Raw genomic sequence first — 25,262 nt, 5'->3', positions numbered from 1 at the left:
CATAACATGCACCCACGCTTCCTCGCGTATCCCCCGGCTTTTGCAGAGGAGATTCGTTCTGCCAAGGGAAAAAGTGCAAGGAAGGGAACTTAGATCCCCCCTGAGCACTGATCATCAGTCCCCCCTGACACACGCTCTGCTGCACTCTGCATGTGGGGAAGCGGGGGGGGGGGGGGGTAATGTCCCACGTGGGGGGCAATGCAAATGTGGGGGAGGCTCTATTGGCACTGGGGGTGGGGGGAAGCGTTAATGCCCGATTAAAAATATGGGGAGTGTAGGGATTTTAAATTAATTAAAGGACATTGGTCACTGGAGGAGATGGGGGGGATTCACAAAAATGGTGACCTATCACACTGTGGGTGGGGTTACACTATGTGGGTAATACTAATGAAGAACAATTTACACTGGGGGAGGGGGGGTATTGCCAAAGTAGGTGGAACACTGGGGGATGGGGGAGTGCAAAACACCACCTAGGTAACTAGTAGGTATACAGTATATATTTTTTAAAAATAAATAATTAAAAAATTGTATTAAACATAATTTTTAAACTTTATTAAATTTAAAAAAAAGCATCATTTTCTGAGCTGCTTTGTGGAAAAAAATCGCCAATTGAGTGGTTAAAGACATTTAACAAGCTTTTCTAAGTTAAGTGCATTAAAGATATTTTCGTTTTTGTGGGTAAGGAGCCAACCATAGAGGACAACAAAGAAGCAGTAGTTTTCTTGGACGTTCCTGGATCTGGATGCACCATTGGTAAGTTGTGATATGGCGAGCACAGATGTGTTGACACTATATGCACAGTACAGCATGCAGCGTACAATAGGATATAATGAGGTGTTGGCGCTGTTTGGACGGTGCGTAGCATGTCACATGATACACGTTTCTTGTCTTGAACTTTTCCGATGTTGGAAGGTATGGTAACGGTTTCATATTTATTACACCCCTTGTTTGTCAGGATAAACCATCTGCCTGACTAAGGAAGTGGATAGACGATGCTGCCTCCAAACTAGGGATGTGCAGGCTCGGTTCCGTTCGTTTTTTTTTACCGAATCTTATTGGCTATCCAAAACTCGTGACAGCTGAAACCCAATAAGATTCGGGAAAAAAAACCGAACGGAACCGAGTAGAACCGAGCCTGCAATTCAGGAACAATGAATTGAGCATACTCTCCTTTCATGTTGTGGATGTGCTTATCGAGAAATTATAGGCTTTCAACTGACAAGCCTTCAACATCACTAATTACAGTAAATATTCCCATGCTGAGCTACTGCATCTTTACAATATTATCTGTCTATTACAATGTTGTGTTGATATTTGACACACAATAAATGAACTGTGCAGAGCATCCATGCCATGGTGTATTGTTTGTGGTTTTCTCTTTTCCTGACTTGCCTGTGATGTTTCTGTCCGTCACCACAGCTGAGGCAGCTGCTGTTGAAACATTTAGATCAGCACATAGGCACAGTAGCAATATTACTTCCCAGAAAACATCACAGTACTTCCCCCTCGGTCAACGCTGACTTTGCAGTATTGGTTAAAGACATGACTTACAAAGACAAGAATAGACACATGCAAAATATAGATGTGATTCATAGTCGAACGCACGTTGACTGTCACACTGCATGCAGGGAACTAAGGGGTCTATTTACTAAGCAGGGTTAGGAGACAGAGTGAAAAGTGATAAGGTGCCAGCCAATCAGCTCCCAACTGTCATTTTTCAAACACATCATGTGAGATGGCAGTTAGGAGCTGATTGGCTGGCACCTTATCACTTTTCACTGTCTCCTAACACTGCTTAGTAAATAGACCTCTAAATGCGGTAATCTGCCCGCATGCTGAGTTGTACGCATTCCTGCCTGGAGTCATAGCCATTCTCATTGCCAGTACACTACACACCTGCGCCAGCCTTATCCTTGGCACAAAGGATCCATCCAATAACAGCCAATAACAGGCATAATTACACATGGGCACAACTCTGCATGACTCATCTTCACTAAACTTAGCTGATGTCCAAATGCCCCATTATTACCCAGTAATGCCCCTTCATTCATTGTCCCACAAATGGGGGTGCTAAAACTACGGCATGGACGTTAAATTAGCAACCGACATGTTGACATACACTTAGACCGACATGGTTAAAATGTCATCACATTCAGAATGTCAACATTTAACATGTCAACACCAGGTTGTTGACATTTTTTTTGTGTTTATTTTAGCCTAACCTTAAACATAACCTCTAATCCTAAACCAGGCCTGTCCAACCTGTGGCTCTATAGCTTTTGCAAAACTATAAGTCTCAGCATGCTGTATCAGATGATCGGTGGGAGGGTATGCTGGGACTTGTAGTTTCAGAACAGCTGGAGAGCCACAGGTTGGTGTACATTCTTACTAACTGCTTTGGGGCTCATTTACATTTGGATGTAAGTCTGTTTTATGATCCTCCCCTCATATGTAGCAGTACACGTCCACTTTACCGCCGCGCTAATCTCCCTGAAATGCTTTTTCAAACGTAGGCAATATGTATATATATATATATATATATACTACTAAACAGCTGCTGCAGCAGCATTAATAGTTACATTTTAAACTACAAAAAGCATATGACGTGATGTTGTTGTGAATGTCAGACTGTAACTATGAACAATGTGGAGGAAGAGTGCAGAAGTGTGCCTGCATGTCCATGAAGAGTAATAGTAAGTGCTTAGTTGCTATTTTATAGTCTATATTTTCATTATTGTTTTTCTTTTGCATGGGGGTGGGGAGCCCAAAGCATATTTTTGCACCTGGGCCCCAACGCTCGCTGGCTCCGTCACTGCATCATGTAATCATCTAATATTGTTAGGTCCTCATCAGTTAGGTACGGAATCAGTATGTAATGCCGGCAATTTAAATACCGATGCTGAAAGCCAGAAGGATGGAGATCCCGACTGGGGCAGGTAAGCACCCTCCCCTAACCTTCCCTTAGTGGTGCCTAACCCTAAAACTCCCAGGGTGGTGCCTAACCCTAAAACTCCCAGGGTGGTGCCTAACCCAAACCCCCCTTTTCCGCACCCTAAACCTAACCCTTCCGGGGGGGGTGCCTAACCCTAACCTCCCCCAGTGGTGCCTAACTCCTTTTCCTAGCCTAACCCTCCCCGGGAGGTTCCTAACCCTAATCTCCCCCGGGGGTCCCTAAACCTAACCACCCGTGTGGCTAAGTGCTAAGGACAGCTGGACTTACCTCGCTCGGGCTGGCTTCCTTTGGCATTCCGGCATCCGTATCAAGATAGGCGTCGGTATTTCGGCAGCTATCTTAAGTCCCTTTTCGGGCTTCGCTTGTGGGATATAGGGCCTTATTCAGACCCGCTTGCGAGCGCACAGCGCTCGCAAGCAGGTCGATGGTCCCCCACTGCGCACGCCGGAGCCGGCGTGCGCATGCGCGAGACCCGGCCAGCGACGGGCGCTCCGTCGCTACGGGTCTCGCACCAAAGCGGGGCAACTGTCGATTGTGATTGACAGCTTGCCCCATTTTGGAGGCGGACAGGGGGGGTGGCTGGCCAAACGGAGGCACTCCCGAAGGAACGCCTGCCATTTGGGGGCGGCCCCACTGACATCACGAGTGATGTCAGTGGGTGAGCTTCCGGCTCTATTAGAGCCGAAAGCTCACTGCGGCTTGCGGGAACGAGACCCTACCACAAGGGTCTCGTCGCAAGCCCCGATGGTCACGCCAGCCTATTAACTACATCCCGCTGAGGCATGCGCAGCCCCTCCAATGGCTCCCACTGCAGCGCAATGGCACAGACCTTAGCTGGAGGGTCATTCTGCGCTAGGAAGGGTAAGTATATAGCGGTGAAAGGGCGGGACATAGCAGGACACGGGACTCAGCAGGGACGGGGCTGAGCAATAGGCAGACTAAGGGGACCCGGCACATGCCAAGTCCCTTTACTAGATAATAATTATGACAGCATGAGATTCGTATGCAACCCTCTCTTGCTGCCACCACTAGGCTCCCTCATTGGCACACCTGGGTGTTGGGTGTAGCTGCTGGAGCTGGTGACTGTTCCTGGTTCCTCCACACACAATATTGAGGTTGGAAAATATATATGTAACATAATTTCGCCAGCTTCACTCAACATGTGGGACGTAAAGGACTTGCTGCCTTATAAGATGAGGGCAATCACATCTTTATTGGGCCTACTAATAAATGTCTACAATTGTAGCCCCACGTGATCCAGTAAGATGATCAGCCAGATTTGCACAGTTTGTTTCTCCACGATCAGGCTAAAAGATCAGACCTGACATGGTGTTAGCAGAATTAGAAAATGAAAGTTTACCGTGATTAATTTGGTCTTCAGTGTACATGCCGAGAACTGAAAAGAAGAACAAAATATGACTAATAACAGAAAATGCTAAATTTCCATGCAGTTTGAAGTGAAAAGCAATTGTCTCACAGGACCCAATAACAATCCACACCACATTCTATTGCTATTGCTTCCATCATTCATTAGAAAGTGGTTTTGTGTGACAATGATACGATCTCGCCTTACACCAATAACACTGTGAGTCAAGCATCATATATATGAGATTGCCTGTTTCTGGATTATGAAATGCGTTGGGTATTGTGGCTCGTGTGAGATGAAGATTTATATCTGACATATTTGTTGCTCGTCTAAATGATTTGGTTATGAGAACATCAGTAGGGACTTCTGCCGTCGTGAGTGAAGGTAAGAGTTACCAAACTGCAGAGATAAGTGGTGGCATTGTACCTAATAGACATATATAGCGCAAGCTGCCAATTGTTATGTTTCTACATCAGTAAAGCTTGAAAGGTTTAAAGTTAAAAATGTTAAAGTTATTTCCAGTTATTGATAACGTTTGTGTATATTTTAAAATTCCTCCACAAGAGGATCATGGGCTGTAAAATATGCGCAGATTCTCATCTACCCTGCTACAACGTCTAAAATTGGCAAGAAGGAAAATAATATTAGTTTAATGAATTTCGGTCTGAATAGAATATTTAATAATAATTAAACCTGTGGGGGAAAATTGCAATCCCTATCTATTAGGATTGATACTTTGGCGCTGTACTTTATAAATAAGAATAGCACAATGTACCTGCAGCAAGTGAGACCTGCCAATGGTCGGAAATCTTTTGTACAAAAGCACAACTGCAAAAATCACATAGATATGTGGCCCACTGTGCTGATGATAGCAGAAACTTCAATTAGTATAAATGTCCTGGAAGCTCTGTGCCTGAACCATTGTGTGTACAATGCTACATTATATACAGGTTGGGTACGGGATCCCGGCGGTCAGGATGCTGGCGGTCAGAATACCGACAGTCAGAATCTTGAACCACTTAGGTAAGTGTCCTAACCCACCTTTCCCACAGCCTAACATTGCATTTCCCTGCAGCCTAACCCTAATACTTATTGGATTCTGGTGCCGGGATTCCAGCAGCTGTCTGGATACTGGCGCCGAAATTCTGTGCAGCAGCATCCCAACCGCCGCCGGGATGGTAACTCCATCCCCTACATACAAGTGTGTGTTTTATAACGAAGGTTAAATAATTGTATACATTTGGTTAGAAACTTTTTTATTATAAAATTGTTTTCATTAAGATATGTTATGGTGTAGCTTCACCTCATATAACATGTAAGTACTTATATATAGAAGAAAAGTTAAATGATTTAGAATTATCTGCAAAATGTTCTTGTTATAAAGAATTTCATTCACATTTCTTCTGATTTCATAGTATTTATTAGAATAAAATTGATTAAGGTTTGTTTTATGGTAAGACATTATAAGATAACCATATTTCAATACAATTACAAAAATAATCAAAAATACAAGCATATTCCAGTAAAACAAAATAAATAATTATATACTGTATCATTAGCGACAATTGAAGTTGATATAACATACAATAAAAACATATAGGTAAAGAAACATACACCCATATAAACACAACTAAAGCTGGGTACACACTGACAGATATATCACCCGTTACATTGAACGGGTGATATATATCTGTAGTTGGCGGGTGGGTTGAGGGTTGAATTATGTAGTTCACAGACATACACTAGTGGCCAAAATTGTGGAAACCTTTTGGAAAATGTGTGTTTTTAGGGTTTAACTGCGTATAACTGCATTATTTTTAAAGAAAATCATATGAAGGTATACTGTATATCACCGGAAAGATAATGTTATACATAATAAAAGCAGTTCACCGCAAAGAATTATCTTTATTGCATAAAAAGTTAGAGCTAAAAAAATATAGAGAGCACATTTGTTGCTAGCAGAATTGATAGTAAATCATCTTATTTAGTTGGTTATCACTAAGTTGGTCGCTGTTTTTTATGCCTTTTTTTACTTTAATTTCTTGAAGTAAGCTGTGTAACTTATTTAGGTGACAAGCAAAGTAAAAAGAGTTGACTGGTCACCTAGAAAGAGATACAAAATAATTATTTTATGGGAAGAAGGTAACCAAAGGAGGCATTTCCAAACTGGGGAATAAATATCAACAGACTCAGTCGATTTAAAACCAAACTGGTAAAGGTAGGAAAAGATCCACAACACCATGCTGTGATAGAAGAATGAAAAAACTGTGCTTGAGTGATAGAAGAAAATCGTCTGAGGCTATCCACAATGATTTACGTGAATGTTGTGTAAACACCAGTGCCAGGACTGTTCAAAGCAGACTTCAATATTTTGGATTAAACGCCAGAATTCCAAGGAAAAAGCCGCATTTATCTCTCAAACAGACAGAAAAGATTAGAATGGGCTAAAAAGCATATTAATTGGTCAGAAGAACAATTGAACAGTGTCATCTGGAGTGACGAAACCAGAATACCCGTATTTGGCAGTGATGGAATGAAATATGTCCGCAGAAGACTTGGAGAAGATTTGCTACCTGAGTGCACAACACCTACTGTGAAGCATCCAGTGATATGCTGTGGGGATGTATGACAGCAAAAGGTGTGGGCCTAATTTGTTTGATCAATGAGACTTTAAATAGCAGCAAATACATCATTGTCCCGCAGTGGGGGGGGGGGGAGGAGGGGCAGTTGGGGTGAGCAGCGGGTGAATAGACGGGGGAGGGGGGCAGTTGGGGTGAGCAGCGGGTGAATAGACGCTGTACACATGCGCACAGCATCTATTCACAGTGCAGAGAGAGTCTGGGGCAGCCCAGCATCTCGGAGAGTGCTGGGCCCACCTCCACAGTGACGTGGGCGCCAAGGGTCCCGACCCACTGACCACTAATGTTGGCAGGTATGTAATTACAGCAAAAGGATTCCAAACAAAGTACTAATGGATATTGTACAAAACTAAGAAATATACTTTCCCAAATTTCAGTACGTATAACTTCAACATGTAACATTTTGTTATAAAATTCATTGTATTATGTTGTATTATTTTTTAAATGAAATTGCCATTGTAATGATGTAAGCTGTTAAACTTCAAAAATGCACATTTTCCAAAAGGTTTCAACACTTTTGGCCACTAGTGTATATGATCGGCTCTGCAGCACAGCCGATGACGGTATATCTAGTAGATATATCGTTTCATATGGCTGGCTGTATGGCCGCCCTGCTGCCCGCCCGATATGTCTGCAACACAAGTAATTGAATGTGATGTCACCAGTGGGCAGCCATATTCAAATAGTCCTGCTGGCAGACATATATCACCTGACCGGTTGGTAAGTGTATGCACTTACCAATTGTTAGATAAGTTGCCAGGTGTGTTACCAGCTAAAGACCAATTACCCATTGGCATTAAAAATAGTAATTTTACTTGCATTTTTTTTCACACTAATAAAAGCATATTGACAGGTTTGGATTGGCAGGGGGAAAGCAAACTGCTGGCGATGTGCAGTAGGTTTGTCAACCCACATAACACCAGAGCACAGCATATTGATAAAAACAGGAAACAAAAAATACGCAGTTCGGCTAGTTAAGAGACAGATAGCCAATCAGTGGCTCTAACTTATCTCCAATTTAAGACACAGCCAATCAGGAATTCAGGCGATAGTGATAGTCTGTGCCTACCTTGAAGATATGAAAAAGCCCCTGTTTTTTCCATTGGGAACACTAGTATACTATTATAAGGATAAGGAAGCACACTTTATTGTCGCTAAGGTGCCGATATTTCATTATTTAAATGAGATACTCAATAACTTTTTTAGGCAATTTTATTATGGCAATATTAGTAAATTGTATTTATTATTATTACCATGGTACCACCACAGCTCATGGATACCAGGAATGGTCCATTGCTATTCAACATTATGCCAATTAGGTCTAGGAAAAGGCAGGGGCGCATGTTCATTCACCCACCCATAGAGGACTGCACTATTATAGAGGGGGGAGTGCACACATTTCTTTTTTTTGCTTCAGCAGAACATGCCAGGTAGATCAGAGGCACCTATATTTTTCAATTATTATTTGTTTGGTGGCAACTTGAATTGAGAACACTGAAAGAATCGAGGTGGCAACATGCGGTTTTCTATAATTTTTTTCTACAATTTTGCCCCTGTCACATATGGCGATTTGCAACTTAATGAAAAATCGTTGCTTTTCTAATACTATCTAATACTGTTACTTTCCCCCATTGCCTGTTCTCCAGGCCTCTTTCTAGAAATAGTGATATTTTTTTTAATTTTGTCATCATTTTGTTATAATTATATTTTTTATTGGAAGCTCAGGTTAAATGTATGTTTTTTATAGTGGTGGTAGTCACTATTTTTGTGTTTATAAGATTTTAGTACAGCTCTAGCCCTTAGAGCTGGCTGATATACCCTGTATGTAGTATCATTGTTTCATCTAGAGTCATAATATGATTCTCTATTGCTGCTAGGTATTATATGCTGTGTGTTGACAAGAGGTAGAAACTTAGATGCTCCTCTGTGTTGCCCGGGCACAGTACTGTGCATAACCGGAAGTGTCACACAGCTGAGTATCATTGGAACGCAGGCCGCGTGACTTCCAGTTGCGTGGAACGCATACCAGAAGTTCGGACGTGCGCGACGGAGCGACTTGATCCCTGATATCTGCGATTACACTGGGCGCTAGTGCATTACTGTGCAGTGTCCAGTGTGAGTTATGACTGGCATCTGTTAAGGTACTAATAGTATTGAGTTTTCAGTGATGGGTTTGTAATTTCCAGTTTTCGGATGACAACCCTGGGAGGAGTTAGCTTATTGGATGATTGTTAGGGGTATATCAGGGGGTTCTGGGAGTGAGTGAGTTGTGTATTCTGTCCTATTCACTGGTGGTGTCTTGAAAAAGACTGCGTTCCTGCAGTCGAAACATCGATCTTCTTGATTATTGCACCAATGTTGTGACGAATAAAGTAGGTGTTTTTACACTATAATGAGAAGCCCTGGTGAGAGAACTCGGCTTTTTTGCAACTATTTGGATATGGATTTGGTGCTCATAAAGAACCAATGGGTTGTCACCCCAGGCAAAGCTTGATTGACTGCTGCTTGGAAAAAAATTTAAAATAATATATATATATGTGTGTGTGTGTGTGTATATATTGTGATAGAAGCACTGGAGAAGTCTGGGATGGCATATATGTGTGTCCCAGATTCCTTTCATATGTGTTTTAAAAAACCCCAGGAAATGTCTGTTATGCCAAACAGACCAGCAGTGTCGGCTTTTGGTAAAAGCCGGATAATGGGTCCTGGGGGTGTGGATGTGAGAAGAGAGGGAGGGCTCCATCCACAGGCCATTCCAGGTGTTGGGCCTTTCAGTCTAAGAGCAGGCTGATTAGTAGTTGCACCTGGAAGTGGCTCAGATAAGCTGTGTTAGGTTTTGGTGTCTCACATACCCTGGGGAGAACAGAAAATAGATACTGAGGTTTGTTCAGAGACACTGATATTTAAAAGTGCTGTGTTTGTGTTTGTGGTAAGGCAGTAGTCCCTGCCACTTGTAGAGAGGGAATAACCTGTCTAGTTAATGCCCAGACGGGCTAGGGTTTATTTTTATGTTTTGTTTATTTTGTTGTTTATATTGCACAATAAAACTGGTTCCGACCAGCTTGCATGAAAACCCTGGACTGGTGTGCTGTTTCCTGGCTGCTGTGTGTAAGGAGGTGTCCATCTACCCCATGAGAGGTACCCCTTACCCCGACTATATATATATATATATATATATATATATATATATATAAAACCATCCATTATTTACTGTACTGTATAAAGTAATTTTAGATTACAGCATTGTATTTGTGTGGAGTAATTTTGGGACACATGATGTTTGTTGTGTTGTGGATTATTAGAGGACCATGTAGGGATGCCTGTAAGAACAGCAAAAGGATATTCTGGGGATAAAAGAAGAGGAAGCTACAAATGAGAATGATCATAAACAGGAAAATTGACAGGCCCAAACAGTGCCCCCTGCCCTGCGGTGCCCTGTGCCATGGCACAGGTCGCACCACCCTAGTTACGGCCCTGATACCAATCATCAGGATGCTGCTGTCTGTATTTTGACAGAAGGCATCCCGACTGCCGGCATTACATACGGATCCCCATGCAATTATGTGCTGGTAAGCAACCTACATCAGTTTCATTATATAAGATACTAAAATGAGCAGTAAAGGCTGGAGATGGGGCTTACGGAGAGATGTTTGGCTTTTGCCATTACCCCAAAGTTGTTAAAATCCCCTGCTTACATTTGCATATTGTTTATCCATTGTAGACCCTATCGACAAAACGCTTTGGTAGGATAGGTTAAGGTGAAACTCTATTAATGCCATTATTTCTCTGGGCCCCATGCAGGTATACGATATGATCAAGCAAGCAGTAAACATAGCTTTGTTGGGCTTCATATAAAACAGTACATCAAACATCCATTAGGAGAAAACTACAATATTAAGGGGCCTATTTATGAACATTATATTTACTAAAATAAAGTGAAAAAGTGTGTTTTCACACCCTTTTTACATTATTTTAGTATCACATAAATTTACTAAAGGGCATTTGGAGTAGAAGTCATAAAATTCTACTCAAAACCCTAATTATCACATTTTTAGTAAGCAGATCGCATTTCCCATAATTGTAATGGGAAATGTGATCTGGCCAGATTTACTTAAAATAAATTGTGAGAAAATACGGGTTGAAGCCTTGTGATAATAACTCCACCTGGAGATGCATTATCCAGGGTTTCCCCCGGTACCGCGACTCGTGCTCTGTTCGAACAGGCAGAGCCGGGAGCCGGGCCCCAGTAATCAGCTGTGTGGTCTAAATAGACCATAAGCTGATCACTGTAAAAAAAAATTAAAAAAAGTTAAAAACAAAAAAGTTACCCGCATCCAGGGACCGGTGATCGGTGCTCCAGTGAGGTCCTCTGGGGCTCCGATCAGCTGGTCTTCTGGCTCCAGCACTGTGACTCTGGTCAGCTGTTGCATAGAACAGCTGAAGGGCAGGAGGCAGTAGCGTCCCTCCCCGCTGTGTCACTCGGTGCAGGGAGGGACGCTGTGCACGCGGCGTAGCCGAATAGGGGTGTGACCATGCATGAATGGGACGTGGCCTTACAGGAAGGGGCATGGTCTCTCAGCCCGAACCACCAGGCCTATTACTTGGGGGGGAAGGAGGGATGCAGGAGGTCCTTGTGTGGAGTGCCGGCCGGATCCCTCAGTGTTAGGAGCTGAGTGCTGCACTTAATGCTACAGTGCAGCACCCGGCTTCTGTCAGTGAGGGGGAGTCTGCACCTTGGTGTCACCCCTCGGCGGGTGATAAATATCTTTCGGAAAAAATACAGGGAGAAGTTTGTAGAGTGGATTCGCAGGAACAGCGCTTTATTGCAAGCTCTGTCCCAGCAATGCGACTTTAGTCCAAAATATCACACTATAACCGCATTTTAAATGCGGATTGTAGTAAATAGGGCCCATAGTGTCATTCATTTATTTATTAACTAACAGTCATTTCTATAGTGCACACGTATTCCGCGGTGCTTTACAGAGATTATTGAAGTCATTCTCATCAAGGACACACATACACACTAGAGATATTTTTTGTCAGAAGCCAATTAACCTATCAGTATGTTTTTGGAGTGTGGGAGGAAACTTTTGGCAGCCCCCAGAGGAAACCCATACAAATATGGGGAGAAAATACAAACTCCACACATATAGTGCCTTGGTCAGGGATTGAACTCAGGACTGTGAGTCAATAATCCTGACTACTACACAACCATACTGTCCAAAGGTCAACATGCATAAGGAGGACCTTGATCTGCTAATTATCATAAGAAATCCTATGTGCCACCACACAGCCATCATCTTGTCTCAACCAATGGCTGTGTTAAGGCAAGCCAGGACAGCACAATATACTGTTTGTGCATTGGTCTGTGCTGTCTTCCTGTAAACAGCCCCATTTAGTGCAGCAGATTGTTTTTAGTGCCAGGAAGTAAAAATGAGTCCATCTGTGTTATGTACATACTTGCCTACTTTTGAAAAAGCATTTCAGGGAGATTGTGAAAGCAGTAGCTATGAGTTCGGTGGTAAAGTGGGCGTGTACTGCTACATCTGAGGGGCGTGTCATAAACCTGACTTACATCCAAATATAAAGGAGCCCAAAAGCAGTTAGTAAGGTCTATTTTTTTTTATGAAAACACACTGATACATTACAGAAAATGCATATAGTCATATGGATCGTTGTGCAGGGAAATGATCCCATTTGAATATAAATATATCTGTTTATTTTTATATATAACAGCTTCATAATGGGAGTAAGGTACAATCAGGGAGATTACTAGGCTCTTCAGGGAGTTAAGGCTCTATTTACTACAATCCGCATTTTGAATGCAGATTGTAGTGTGATATTACTGACTGAATTCGCATTGCGAATTCAACCAATATCACAGGGATTTACTAAAAATCCCTTGCAGGGACAGAGCTTTCGATAAAGCTCTGTCCCTGCGAATCCCCTCCACACACTTATCACAGTATTTTCACAAAATACCGTGACAAGTGCCCACGCATGCGCCAGCTGCCACTAAGCCCCGCCCCTGCGATTGCGACCCTTCCTCCCCCCCTGCGCCCCCCCTCCCTTAATTATACTTATGTCCTCCGTGGCTCCGGTCACCTGACATCCCATCCTGCACTGGGACTCGGTCAGCTGATGACCGGGTCATAGTGCAGGATGGGAGACCAGCTGACCGGAGGGAGGACATCACCGGAGCCCCGGTCCCTGGACTCTGGTAAGTTTTATTTTTTACTATTTTTTTTTTCTTTTTTTTTACAGTGTGTCAGCGTGTGGTCTATTTAGACCACACAGCTGATCACTGGGGCCGGCTCCGGGCTCTGCTCTGCCTTTTAGAGCAGAGCAGGAGTCCGGTAACCGGGGAAGACCCTGGATAACGCCACCTCCAGATGGCGTTATTATCACAGGGCTTTCCCCAATATTTTTTCACAATTTATTTTTAGTAACTTTGGCCAGATCACATTTCCCATTACAATTATGGGAAATGCGATCTGATTACTAAAAATAAGTGATAATTAGGGCTTGGAGTAGAATTTTACGAAATCTACTCCAGTTGCCCTTTAGTAACTTTAGGTGATACTAAAATAAGGTAAACCTTTTTCACTTTATTTTAGTAAAAATAATGTTAATAAATAGAGCCTATAGGGAGATTGCTACTGTTTCAGGGAGTCTCCCTGACAATCAGGGAGAGTTTGCAAGTATGATTATGTATCAGTCTGACATCCATGTACACTGCTGTAGAAAACAGGTTATTTTCTGTATGATTGTTGATTTTTACAGGAACAGGAACAGTCGCTTCTGTTTGTATAAAAATAGGTCTGTTATTTCCATTGGACATATCAGCTGCTCTCAGTACATCTTCCTTTATGTCAGGGGAGGCATGTGTAACATACGTGTGTGTGTGGGTGTGAGAAAGGGCTGTCTGTCAGCACAACAGAAACTGTGTGTCATTGTCCATAGTTCTATATTACAATTAGGATTATAAGTACAAATATAGTTTATAAAATACTATGGGGGAAATATATCAAACCTTCTAAAGAGGATAACTGGAGAAGTTGCCCATAGCAACAAAATCGGCTTGTAACAATCAGTTTATAGAATGTACTAGATAAATGATAGCTAAGACCTGATTGGTTGCTATGAGCACATCTCTATTTGCTCTCTTTATAAGGTTTGATAATCTCCCCCCATGTCTAAATTATTACTTGACCGTAGAATAGACGATAGATGTCCTCTCCTTCTTCTAGCACTTGCTGAAACATATGAGACTAAAGCTGGGCATGCACTATACAATTGTCTGTACAATCTGGCTGGTTGGAATGAAAACCTGGTAATGTATGGGAGCAAATGACAGTTGATCATATGGTTTTAAACACTGGAAAACGGACAAAAAACAATTGTTCAAATTGGTTAAATTCATGTGTTTTAACCAATTTGTCTGAACGACCATTTTTGTCTGTTTTCCAGTGCTTGTGAGCAAATGGTCGATTGTCACTTGCTCCCATACATTATCAGGCTTTCATTCCAACCAGCCAAATTGGAGATATCTGACAGATAATTGTATAGTGTATGCCCAGCATAAGGGGCCTATTCATCATCACTTATTTTTCACAAAAGCATGTGAAAATTAACATTTTCACATACTCTTGTGAAAAATAAGTGTCAGGGCTATTCATCAAGTTCCGAAAAAGCATTTTTTTTCCAAATTTGATGGTTTTACTGAACACCATTCTGAGATGGCGATCAGCCCCCGGTAACCTTCACAGGCTGCTGTTTACACGGCAGCCTGTGAAGATTCACATTGCAGCCACAGCAGACGAATCTTAAAATCCCTCCCTGCTGTGTCTGCACTGCCGAGCCCGGGAGCTCTCACTCCTGGGCACTGCAGACATTTGGCCACACTCACTGGCCGAAGACACAGACGCGACGGAAAAGGTGAGAGGGGAAGCAGCGGGGGAGGGGAGCACCAGACACCCACAGGGCAGGCTGGCATCGAACTCCCGCGCGGGGGGGCATTGGGCACCTGCTGGGGGGCATCGAGCACCTGCGGGGGTGGAGGTGAGCCAGAGGGGGAGAGAGCCTTGCAGCAGTGAGGAAATCCTTGTGGATACCTCAGCTGCATGGGGAAAAGTATCACTTTTGCGAAAGCGGACTCTGCAACAAGAGCAGCTTTTCGGAAGTGATAATTTTGTTTTGGAGGCATGATGAATGTCTTTAAATTATCTTTTAAATTCACAGTTAGTTTAAAACATAATCATCACCAACGGCCAGGATGATGGTCGCGATGGTCAAGACCATCGGGCTTGCGACGAGACCCTTGTGGTAGGGTCTCGTGGCCGCAAGCCTAAGAGAGCTTCTTGCTCTAATAGAGCCGGAAGCTCTCTTACTGACATCACTGGTGATGTCAGCGAGGCCGCCCACAAACGGCAGGCGTTCGCTTGGGAACGCCTCCATTTGTGAAGCTACCCCCCACCACGCCTACAAAACGGGACGAACTGTCGATCAACATCGACAGCCGACCCTTTTGTAGTGAGCCACGGGACAAGAGATTTTCTCTCTCGCTCCGGGACTTGCGCACGCCAGTGCGGACACTGCGCGTGCGCAGAGCACACCATCAACCCGCTCGCGAGCGCTCAAGCGCTTGCGAGCGGGTCTGAATGAGGCCCCGAGTTTGAGAACCTGTGTGTTAGAGGAAACCCCGGGCACACCTACACATGCCCGGAAATCACACAAAATCCACACAGATAGGGCTCTGATCAAATTTGAACCTGTGGTCTTAGTGTTGTGAGGTAGCAATGCTAACCACTGTGTCTTCATACACTTTTGTTTTATCCTATTTCTATCTGGAATGAGTCCAAAGTGATGTCATAGTAACCGGCATCATTCTTATAATTTAAAATATTTGCTTTTTTGACCATTTTGGGGTAGATTTCATTTGCCATTTCATGAGGCCTAAGCAAACGAAATGTATTTTTCCTGAAAGTGCAAAAATAGACAGAGCAGGGGCAAGAGAAGTCTTAAGCTGCCCATCCACTAGAAGACAGGCAAAAGACTGCACGATTATGACATTGTAATTGTGCAGTTGTTTGTCAGTCTGTGATGAGCCTGCACTGAAGAGCAGTCGCTCAGTGTAGGCAGTGTAGTATTTAATGATACATAATCATCTGCAAACATGCTCAACCTGATGTTATCGTCAGGTTGGCCAGCATGTTTGCCCGATGATACACGTCTAAACGTCCAGCAGGAGCGCACATCGCTGGTCATTTTAGACATTGTAGTGAACGATTTGCAAACAATGAATGATAACGATATCATTATCTTTCAATCGCTCAATTTAATCGCCTGGTGGATGGGCAGCATTAGCCGCGAAGGGGTTAAAAATAAGTATTTCTTTTGATCCAGGAGCATGAAGTTTCCCTTTAAAGCTGTCGTAATTATGAATTGTTTTGTTTTTCTTTATTGAAAATCAATAAAAAGATTTATAAAAAAAAACCTGTCGTGATTGTACGTATGACATCAAAACATTTATATAGTTGTCAACATTTGTTACATATCAGGATCCATATAACTCAAATAGTTTTTAATTGCAGCAGATGTTTATCTAAGGGCTGAGTAGATCAGACTGAATGGTCTTTACTGCGAATGTTCAGCCTTTTTGACTAATCTGTCTACATACAACCTTTGCAGATACGTACTTTTTTTTTCACCCACATTCTTCTCAGACTCCTACAAAGGTAATTTATGTGGGTACAATAATATCATCACTCCCACCCCCCCACCACATCCTTGTGTATCACAGTAGTGACATTTGTGAAATATGTGCTTGTGTACTTGTTCAGCTACAGATCTACCTACAGCTGACTGCTCTATGTTCAACTTGCCTTTGTGTTTCCACAGTCACTGCTGCATCCTGTGACCCTTCCTGAAGGAATTATCTCCTATACACATGATGGGAAATTAAAGTCAGGTAATTTATTTATTGGAAACCACTGTCCAGCCTCCCTTTTATACACGTTGTTCTGGGTTAGGAATTTTGTCTATTCATTTGCATACAGGACTTTCATAGTCACTAATGATAAGAGGTTTACTGTCACAGCCTCTGTCCTGTTTCATTTTGCTGAAAGAATATTTTATATAGTTTTTGTTTCTGATAAAAAATACAGGAACATCATAATATGTTTTAAATGAATAGGGACACAATTTTCTTTCTGCCTCCATTTGCCCTCTTAAGCTTCACAATAAATAGTTCATGCATATATAGTTCAAGTATACAGGGAAATAAGGGTCCTGATGCATGGGTTAATGTTTGGGTTATTTTTGTTTTGCATACAAATTAGCATTCTCTGATCATTTGCTTATGAATTGAGAAAATGATCCCTTCAAATATTTATGTATGTCCATCCATACTAGCCAATCACAGAGTATCACAGTGCAAACCATACACTGGGGGTTTATAAAGCTCTTTCTCTGTGGGTAAAGGCCCCATACATCAGCAATCGATTGTGGCAATTCTGCAATTTGCAATCGATTGTGTATAAAAATCTGCAATGTATGGGCTTCACAGATCGCAGATTGCAACCAAAAAGTGATTGGAATTGTTAAATCAGATAGTCCAACATGTTGGATTTCACTGATGATTGGTGCTGTAGATTGCTTGTGTATGGACATGATCAGCAGATTTGCAGACCATTACTAGTAAAATGATGGGCCTTTCAAGATTGGTAGATCTGTGTTTGCTGCAATCGATCTGCGCAGATTGCTAGATTGGGAAATCCTAAGGTCGGGCAACAAATCTTCAAATTGTTCAATTGTGGTTTTCAGATTGCTGATGTACTGTATGGGGGTCTTAAGTTCATTTGTCAATGTGAGAAAATAATTAGAGAAGATCGCAAGCCAATTTTTTTTTTATTTTTTTCATTATTCATTCAGCTTTATTGACACATTTGCATTAAATGGTTACTTCATCAAAGTTTTCCAGGTATCAAACCCTGGAGAATGACATTTATTGATGACAGAGGGGTGAGTTTCTCAGGAACTGCTGGGCCCTGGACAAGGAGACCTTTCTGCCAGTTGTTTGGAGGGAGTTTGATCTATTTAAAAACACAATACTACTTTAATAAAGTAGAATTGTATTAGTTAGTGTATTGTCTATTGCACGTTTGGTCCTTTTTAATTTTATCAATATTTAATATAGAATGGGTGGTCGCAGGGACTAATCACACTATGCACACACGTATGGAGCCATTTTGCTTAAAATAAGAACCTCCAATAACTGCTTGAAATGTCCAACCTCGATAACTGTGATAAACTGATAGCCTTGCCTTGTGTATTGGTATCCCCACAAGGGTGCATTAACTCCTTGGGGTATACTTACTAGAGTGAGAGTTTTTAGAAATGGAGATGTTGCCCATAGCAACCAATCAGACTCTACTTAACATTTAACTAGCACCTTCTAGATTCTAGAAGATAATAGCTAGAATCTGATTGGTTGCTATGGGCAACATCTCCACTTCTAAAAACTCTCACTTTAGTAAATATACTCCCTTGCCTAGTGTATTGGTATCCTCACAAGGGTGCATTAACGCCTGCGCAGTATGACCCATGGCTTACTTTTGTTTAGTATTAAAGTAAAAATATGAAATCTAAATCTTTATATGTTAAATAAATGGAGTGCGGTAATTTGACTAGATTGATAGTGTGCTACTCGTAAGCTGTAGTTTTGCAGAGCAGTTGTAGTTGTGTTATGAGTCAGCGTCTAAAAAGTGAATATTTTTTTATGTTTATATATTCTGGGTTATTTGGCTGTGTATGTTCTAACTTACTGGTCATCACTGTTTGACTCTCTAGCAATTCTTCAACTATACAGTATGTCCTACAAGTTGATATATTCAGTGCAACACATTTGTGCACCTCACCGCCTGCCCACATAATTGATTTTGAATACAATTTTCGTATGTTTTTAAAGCAGAGAAAGCACCAAGAACAACATATAGGGGCCTATTCATCAACACTAAAATAACGTTTTTAAGGACATTTTCCTTAAATAACGTTATTTTGGTATTCATGAACAGACTTAACACAGGAGATATCACAGATATCTCCTTGCTAAGTTCCCCTGCGTTAATTTCCACACTCCCCATACATTAGTATGGGGATGTTGAAATTGTGGTATTCATCAAATCCGAAAATTATCAATTTTCGGAATTTGATGCAGTTACTATTCGCCACTGTGAGGTGGCGAATAGCTGAATCCACTTACCTGTATCGGCGTGTGCAGGTCCCCCGACGAGTCCCTCCGGCGCTCTGCTCCGTCCTCAGGCTCCGGAGGCTGGTCTGTCATGTGTGCTCCCCAGCAGAGCACAAGAAAGTTTAGAAAAAGAAAAAAAAAAAATCTTTTTTTTCTAATCTGTCATGTGGTCTGCTGGGAAACCACATGACAGACCAGCAGGACGGAGCCGGAGGCTGCTGCGCGGACAGGTAAGTCGGGGGGGAGGGAGGTGAGCGGAGGGGGGTGGGGGGGGGAGATACGAAACTTAACGCATCTGTCGGCAGTGCTGCGCATGCGCTGGTTTTACAGATGTAAGAGCGCATGCGCAGCACTGTTTCCAGATGCGATAAGGTAGTGTAGGCAGGGAAAAGTATCTATTTCCCGAAAAGCTGTCATCGCAAAAATGACAGCTTTTCGGAATAGATACTTATGGAGAGGTGGAATGATGAATTCCACCTATAATTAGCTAGAACTCCATGAGAGTTCTAAAGCTAATTATCTCCATTGAATTTTTACGTTTAATGAATAGGCCCCATAGCCATAAAAATATAATTTTTTTTACACTACACAATTTTGTCTTGTTTGGCGGTTTTCCAGGGGTAAAATAGATGTAGGCGAGTAGAAACTCAAAAAGAAAAATACTGCATAAAAGCAAAGCAAAACATCCCTTGTAGCAGTTTCAAATTATATTACTCATAAGATGTAGGTTTTATTAGCAATTTAATGATACAGGTTCATTTTAGATGTGGATGTTTTTTAATCCTTAGACCAGAGGTTCCCAAATACGGTCCTCAAGGCACCCCAACAGTGCAGGTTTCAGCACAGGTGGTTAAATGGTTGAGCACAGGTGGTTAAATCACCTTGACTGAGGTACTAATTGAGTCACCTGTGGTCAAGCAGGGATATCCTTAAAACCTGGACTGTTAGAGTGCCTTGAGGAATGAGGGCCTGATTCAGAGCCGCTCGTAAGCGGCCAATCGTTCGCTCCAAGCGATGTTCGCACATCTGCGCATGCGTATGGGTCGTAATGCGCATGCGCCAACCAGTCAGTGCGATCGGAAATCGAGCGCTCGCAAAATAGCGAGTGCCTGCTAATTTGAGTGACAGGATGAGGCGTTTGTGGGTGGTAACAGGGGAAGGTGCTTGAAAACGGGGAGTGGTGATCCGAACACAGGCGTGCCAAACGGTCAAAACGGGCGTTTTATGGGTGTGCATAATTAACAAAGCAGCGTCATCGACCACGTCACTTGGTTGTTTCGTAGCCTGAACTGTTCACATGATTGCGGTAGGATAGACCTGCCACAAGCACTGCGAGCAGTTCAGATGCCTTTTGATGTACTCGATTAATCAAATAAATAGCGGAGATGACGTAGGATGCGAGCGGCCAGGGGGCGTCTTTATAAAATAGCGAGCGCATGTTTCGTTCACTCGCTCAGACATAGAGGCGTCAACAGACCGCAAAGAGCGAGCGCTCAATTTAAATAGCCGGCCCCTTTTTCTGAACGAGCTAGCGCAAATAGCGTCCGGCTCTGAATCAGGCCCTGAGTTTGGGAACCTCTGCCTTAGACCAAGAGTACGTAAAAAAAAAAAAAGATAAGCAGGGACGCTGAACGGAGGTTGAGTATTGTTTATTAAAACGTCTAACTAAAGACCTATTTACCATTCACCATTACAATATTTTTATATTATTTTAGACGCCTTTTTTGTTGTTTGGGATATTGCATTTGTGAGCACAGCATTGGTTAAGGGTTTTTCTTTTTATCAACAATTTTTATTTTGCAGCATTGGTTAAGGTTATTAATTCCCAAACTCTAATATTGTTCCAAACCTCTGACAAGATTGTGTGATATTACTTCTAATCAAAGCCACAAGGAGGGGTGTGTGTCAGCTGCTGCAGCAAGGCTATGACTGGTAGGGTGCCTAGAATTGCACCCTCCAGCCCAGAGAGGCGCTTGGCGGCGTGTCTTTAGGAAGAACACAGCGCCCAACTTGATCTCCTTTTCACGACTGAATAACGTGACATGTTCTAGGGGCTGTGGGGGCCATCATTGCCCGTGAAAATTCCCTGCTATGGCCCTTATATATACTGCAGTAATGGCCAATGCTGACAAATGTTATTAGCACCTTGAGATTGTGTTCAATAAAGAAAAATAAACTTTTTTATCATTGCACATTGATCATTCCAGATAATACCGTGTTGAATGGAGTTCGGTTTTGAAGACGTATCTTGTGAGATTTCACACTGCACATGCTCCTAGCCAACTGTGCCCAAGTAAGGGCAATGCAGAGTCGTAACCCACACAGTTGCATCTCCATTTGTGGCTGATGGGATGTTACTACATTAATGGGTAATGGGGTAATGGGGTGTTCATACATAGTCAAAGTATAGGGACGGCGTCGATTGTGGACTATGCAGAGTTGTGTGTAAGTACAGTATGACAGTATTCAGACAAATATTTTGCACCAGTACAAGCATAGGTGTATGATCTATAATGGGTGCAGGGTGCTCCTGCACCTCACAACCTGCACTCAGAGCGTGCCTCTCACTGATGCCAGATAGTATGTCCTTTTGTGGCAGACGCCGTTTTTCTAGTGATATCCTGGGATATGGTGACCATGCACTGACTGTCCAGGGCCTGGCTGGGGGGTGCTGCACATAGGCCCCAGGGGCCTTAATACGCCTCTGAGTGCAAGTGTGATGATGGTGATGATGATGGCTATGAAAGCAAACATATTGATTGAGGCAGTCCAAGGTGCGTACAACTCTGCATTTAGTGAATGGACGTTTTTTTCATTTATGTAATGCGGCCGCATTGTTCTAAGTTTTACATGAGGAATTTCTGAGGTGAATGATTTAAATCACTGCAGTAATGTTACAAGGCAAGCCAATAGGAATTAGGAAGGCCCAGGGACGAGTACGAGAGAACTGATGTACATCCTGCTTTCCTAGTGCATGGCAGTGTTGATCGAATTTTAGCTCTATTGGTTACTATTAGATCTATTTTACATTGCATATGTTAATAGCGGCATTGCGGGAAACCATTTGGAGTCTAAAGTAATAATTCATATGTTTTGTGCTTAAAATAAAAACATTTTATCAAATACATTTCTAAAATAACGCTGTTTCTGTCCTGAAAAGCCAATATAAAATATAACAAACATGTTAAAGCTAGGTAAAGGTGCCTACACACTTGGCGATTTTTTACATGATCTGGACGATTCCGATGCATTGGAACGGCAGATCGTGTAAAAAATGCCTAAATCGTGAGTCCCTACTCACGATCATGATGCGATGCGCGTCCCCGCTGGTCGCACATCGCATCTTCAGATCTGCCGTGCTGTAGGGAAGATTTGCCAATCTGGGACACAATGCACTGGATGCACGATAGATCTTAAGTCAGATTGGACATTTTTTACTCCAAATCGTGTGTAGGGCGGCCGGGGAGCTGCCGGGGGAGAGTTCAGGGGAAATCGTACATCGTGAGCACATCGCCAAGTGTGTAGCCACCTAAACTGCTATTTTGATTATTTTTCTTCATTTATAATTAATTGAGCATCCATATTATAGTTCACCCTGCTCTTCCAAGATGTTAGTTACTTTACCATCAAGTTTGTTATGTTGTTATTATTATTATTAACACACATATATATATATCTCGAATATATTTTTCGCAGTACTGGATATTTAACGCAGGACTCGCCGGTCCTCGGTAATATTCTCCCCATTCTGCCCACTTGACTAGGAAGTGGGCAGAATGCGGGAGAAGTGCCTGCCCTTCCGGGGGCGCGGGGGGTTAACCGAAAAATCGGGAGCCCCCCGCGACTTCCAGGAGGGTAGGCAAGTATGTATTGCACACAAACATACACTGGAGGGTCAATTCCATCAGAAGCCAAATAACCTGTCTTAGAGTAGCGATTCTCAAACTGTGTCACAACACCTTAGTGTGTCACAAGTTGGGGTGTCACGCACAATGACAGTGTGGTGACAAATATAAAGGCCTGGTCCTGCAGAGCGGGCTCTGGTCAATCAGCAGCGCAAGGTGAGGAGAGTGTTCTCTCCCGCTCTCCCTCCTGCTCCATTGCATACTGCACAGGCTTGTCAAAACAAAGTCCCATCCGCAGTGACGTACCTCCACTGGGTGACACCTTGTGTGGTCTGTAGAGTAGTGTGCGCGCGCCGGTAAAAAGAGGCATTGTCTCGCGGTAAGGGGCATGACCTTACTGGTAAAGGCATGACCTTGTGGGTAGGGGGCGTGGCCATGCGGCCCAAACCCCTGTTTCAGTCTCTCTGGGGGGTCTCAGAGATGTGGACTGCCCCCGAGGACCAGTCTATTTGCAGTGCGGGTTCCTCACTGTGTCAGGAGCCAAATGCTGCATGCAATGCTACAGTGCAGTACCCGGCTCCTGTCACTGAGGGGAAGTCGGCATAACTATCTATTTCCCGAAAAGCTGTCATCGCAAAACTGACAGCTTTTCGGAATAAATAGTTGTAGGGAAGAGGAATGATGAATTCCTCCGGTAATTAGGTAGAACTCCATGCGAGTTATAAACCTAATTACCTCCTGGGAAACTTTAGTTATGATGAATAGGCCCCAATGTAGTTTTACAAGGATGAATACATAAAATGCAGTATCAGATAACAGCCGCAGTCCCACTGGTAATTTCCTGTAGTGTAACAGAAACTCTATCTGACCTTTGACAAATTTTAACATATGTTAATTCACATAATACCAGTAAAATAACTGGATAATACTGATTTGTATCAGTAAAATAACTGGAATTACAGTACATTAGACAAAAAGTAATTCATTTTAATTGTTCCACCTGGAAACAAGGGCATTCTGTTTTCATGTACAGATGGGATGCAGTCACAATGTGGACACCACAATGTCGACAGTTATGATGTTGACATGTTCACAATGTCGACATGCTGCAGGGAGGGGAGGTTAGGGTTAGGCACTAGGGGAGGGTTAGGCTGCGAGAGGGGAGGTTAGGGTTAGGTACTAGGGGAGGGTTAGGCTGCAGGAGGGGAGGTTACGGTTAGGCACTAGGGGAGAGTTATGGTTAGGTACTAGGGGGGAGTTTTAGGCTGCAGGAGGGGAGAGTTAGGGTTAGGCACTAGGGGAGGGTTAGGCTGCGGGAGGGGAGGGTTAGGCACTAGGGGAGGGTTAGGCTGCGGGAGGGGAGGTTATTGTTAGGCACTAGGGGAGAGTTAGGCTACAGGAGGGGAGGTTAGGGTTAGGTACTAGGGGCAAGGTTTAGGCTGCAGGAGGGGAAAGTTAGGGTTAGGCACTAGGGGAGGATTAGGCTGCGTGAGGGGAGGGTTAGGCACTAGGGGAGGGTTAGGCTGCGGGAGGGGAGGTTATTGTTAGGCACTAGGGGAGAGTTAGGCTACAGGAGGGGAGGTTAGGGTTAGGTACTAGGGGCAAGGTTTAGGCTGCAGGAGGGGAAAGTTAGGGTTAGGCACTAGGGGAGGATTAGGCTGCGTGAGGGGAGGGTTAGGCACTAGGGGAGGGTTAGGCTGCGAGAGGGAAGGTTAAGGTTAGGCACTAGGGGAAGGTTAGGCACTAGGGGAGGGTTAGGCTGCAGGAGAGGAGGTTATGGTTAGGCACTAGGGGAGAGTTAGGCTACAGGAGGTTAGGGTTAGGTACTAGGGGGGGTTAAGGCTGCAGGAGGGGAGAGTTAGGGTTAGGCACTAGGGGAAGGTTAGGCTGCGGGAGGGGGAGGGCTAGGCACTAGGCAGTGGCGTATCTATAATGGGGGCCCCGCACCGCACACCCTGCACCCATATTACTTTAAACTTACCTGTCAGTGGACCCGCGGCGGGTCTCAGCATTGCTTAGAACCCCGGAAAATGGCCGTCGCGGCCATGTTTCCTGTGTTCTGCGCATGCGCAGTAGACTCCGGGTACTAGAGTGCACTCGGAGTCTACTGTGCATGCACAGAATGATGGAAAATGGCCGCCACGGAGAGAGAAGGGGGCCCCGCACAGGGAGTGCACACGGGCCCCCTCCTTTGTTAAGACGCCCCTGG

General features: G+C 43.4%; 1 protein-coding gene across 4 annotated transcripts in view; it reads left to right on the top strand.

Moving 5' to 3' along the window:
• The window catches only part of IL21R (interleukin 21 receptor), a 203,464-nt gene that overhangs the window by 139,921 nt on the left and 38,281 nt on the right, over window positions 1-25,262 (top strand). For all 4 annotated transcript variants that reach the window (XM_088451873.1, XM_088451874.1, XM_088451875.1 and 1 more), the window contains one exon: window positions 16,859-16,928. The gene's annotated coding sequence lies outside the window, so the exon portion shown is untranslated. The remainder of the gene's footprint in view (window positions 1-16,858; window positions 16,929-25,262) is intronic.

Source organism: Taudactylus pleione, unplaced genomic scaffold (assembly GCF_031769625.1).
Source record: "Taudactylus pleione unplaced genomic scaffold, aTauple2 ptg000032l, whole genome shotgun sequence".
In the NCBI taxonomy this organism is placed as follows: Eukaryota; Metazoa; Chordata; class Amphibia; order Anura; family Myobatrachidae; genus Taudactylus; species Taudactylus pleione.
This window is presented reverse-complemented; position numbering and strand designations above follow the sequence as displayed.